The sequence below is a fragment of the Lucilia sericata genome, unplaced genomic scaffold, assembly GCF_015586225.1.
Source record: "Lucilia sericata isolate MDLA Ls3-8-SP2 unplaced genomic scaffold, ASM1558622v1 Contig000169F_arrow, whole genome shotgun sequence".
NCBI lineage: Eukaryota > Metazoa > Arthropoda > Insecta > Diptera > Calliphoridae > Lucilia > Lucilia sericata.
The window spans coordinates 520,109-522,869 of record NW_023994198.1 but is presented as its reverse complement, the minus strand read 5'-3'; the positions used below and the strand labels follow the sequence as shown (position 1 = coordinate 522,869).

Below are 2,761 nucleotides of genomic sequence, written 5' to 3'. Positions count from 1 at the left end.
TTGGCGCTATTTTTTGAGATACTTTACATTGTTCTATACATATATTTTAACCCGGCCGTAGCTAAGTTCACATACATACTTAAATTTACAAAGTTTGTTTAGTTTACACATTTTATGGTTATTTTATTTTGCAAAACTTTGGCATTTGTAAGAAAGTTTTTTTCGTAAAAAAGCTAGATATCAATAAATTTGCCACTTTATTTAAAAAGGGATGTATATATAAGACTGTTTGTATGATGTACATTAGAGTGTCCGAGGAAAATCCCTTTTAAGGAATCTCATTCGATTTGAGTTATGTGTTAAAATTAACGAAATTTTTGACTTAGACAGAAGAAATTTTGTACAATGTTTAGGTAGGTAGGTTACGTGGGTGCTCGCTAGCAAGCGAGTTCACTCGGAGGCCTCGTGGCCCATTGTGATACCCTTAGAATTACCATTCCCTAATATTGAGAGAATGGATTCCCTCCCTAATTTCGTTGAGTACTTCATTCGTTTGGTCTCCGTATAAACCAGCCGGTGCTATTAATAAAACCGATCATCTCTGAGACAGTCTAGATCATGGAAAAGAGCTCTACCAAGATAAAGTAGTCTGTGCTCTTGTAAGGCTGTGCAGTCACATAGAAGGTGTTGAACCGATTCCACTTCTTCTTCGTCCAAGCAACTCCTACAGTAACTATAATTTGGGTGCCCACTAATTATACCAGTTAGAAGCCTAATCGAGTTGTTACTAAGAGATAAGAGAGTCCAAGTCCTATCTGTTGTCAGAGCAGTCTCGATATTCTACAAGTGGTGATATTTGACCACCTGAGTTCGGTCTCACTCAAAGCCCATTCATCTATCAATTTTGATAGGGTCATTAGGGGAGTGTGAATATCCTTTTGCGCAAGGGTTAAGTCTAGGGACGACACTTTGGTTGCACATTCATCAGATATTTCATTTCCCCGGATGCCCTCATGTCCTGGAACCCTTATCAACTCAATATGATGTTGTGTCAGTTGTGCCAATGATTGAATACAATTGAGAAGACATTTCGACTTAATAACATTGGAATTAAGAGCCTTGATTGATGCAAGGCTGTCCAAGTATATACACTCAAAATATTTTGTACGTAAATTCAACTGAAAAGCCATTTTAAACAAATGAAATATCATTTAAAAAACGGACTACAAACTTTTCATTTAAATCAAAAGAATTTTTCAATTATTTTTGAATGTTATTTTTATAACTAACAAATTATGTAGAAAGAAATGTTTTTTTCAGTAATTTCAACATACAATTTTTTACCTACAAAAACAGTAAAAATGAAAAAAATTTCAGTTATTTTAACTTACAAAAAATTACCTACAAAAAAGTAATTTCTACTGTATTTTCTGTTGTTTTTAATGACAAAAAACAAACTCCCAGTAAAGTTAAACTAACTGCTTTTTCTTTGGATTTATGCACATATGTATTTATTTAATTATAGTGATATAAGAACTATCTTTAGAAAATCGATTATTATGATAAATATAACAGATTTACATATAATATGGTAACACATCAAATGACTAATAACAATTTAAAAAAAATCGATTAAAATGATATTATTACTCCGATATCCCGAAACGTTTTAACAGCAAGTTTTTGGCCATTGATAGTTCTAGTACTTGAACAACGTGAAATTGCACACAAATAGCACAAGAATCTGAAGAAACTAAAAAGATGAAATTTTTTTTATAAAATATGTATATTATGTAAAATTTGTGACAAATGCATACTTACGATTTAATAGCTGTCAATGCATCAGCCTCTATATTTGGTAGCAAGTTTTTGGACATTCACCTTGTATTTTAAAAAGGAATATAGAAGATTTCTAGATCTAAAAAATAAAGAATATTTATCAAAATGTACTATTAACAAAGTTTTAAAAAAGCATAACCGGTCTAGATCGACTAAATGAAGCCGATTGGTTCTGGTTATATAAATTTATTTTTGCAGATTTTATGAGGGTCAAATTGTTAATTCTAATTTCCAGTTTCGGACGACATTTTTATGGAGATGGTAGCCCGATTTTAAACAGTTTTTATAATCTTAGTCCTTACACCAAAGAAAACCTCTTTTGGCAAATTTTATAAAAATATCTTGTGACATAGACACTCGGACGGACGGATGGACGAATGTAGTAAACAATCCACGTCGATGCATTGCAAACATCAACACCAACATTAACACTTTTCAGTAAAATAGTCCAGGGTATAATAAAATCTTAAGATATTCTAATTGGATTAAGAATTAGTATGTAGAAATCTTACCTTTAAATAACATGCAATTATAAGGAACTCACGACTTTGATGAAACTAAAACAGGCGTTTTTTATAAAATATTTTTTATAAAATGCATACTTAATGCTAACTTACCATTTATATCGCTATTATTACGCCAATTTAAAATATACATAAATCTGTATTTTATATAAAAAAAATAACAAATTGTGTTTTTTAAAATTATTGTATTATTTTCTTTGGCATTTAAAACTTTTACCGGAAATGTTTTTTTTTAATTTTTTAAAAACAAAAATAATTACCAATAATATTAACTGTAAAGAAAAAAACATTTTTTTCTGTAGTTTGTTGTTTAAATAACATATCCAAAAGGTTAAAAAATATTATTTTCAATAAAATAAATGAATTTTCATTGATTTTTAACTTTACAGAAAACTTTTTGGATAAACTACAATCAGTTAATGTAAAACTTTTTTGAGTGTATGTATAGTCGATTTTTC

At 29.6% G+C, this 2,761-nt stretch overlaps 1 long non-coding RNA gene across 1 annotated transcript; it reads right to left on the bottom strand.

Moving 5' to 3' along the window:
• Positions 1-1,434: 1,434 nt before the first annotated feature.
• LOC119601492 lies at positions 1,435-2,538 on the bottom strand. The gene is made up of 4 exons (XR_005231236.1): positions 2,397-2,538; positions 2,292-2,336; positions 1,762-1,858; positions 1,435-1,693 (listed from the first exon to the last, which is right to left on the bottom strand). It is a non-coding gene; the product is annotated as an uncharacterized LOC119601492 (long non-coding RNA).
• Positions 2,539-2,761: the final 223 nt, after the last annotated feature.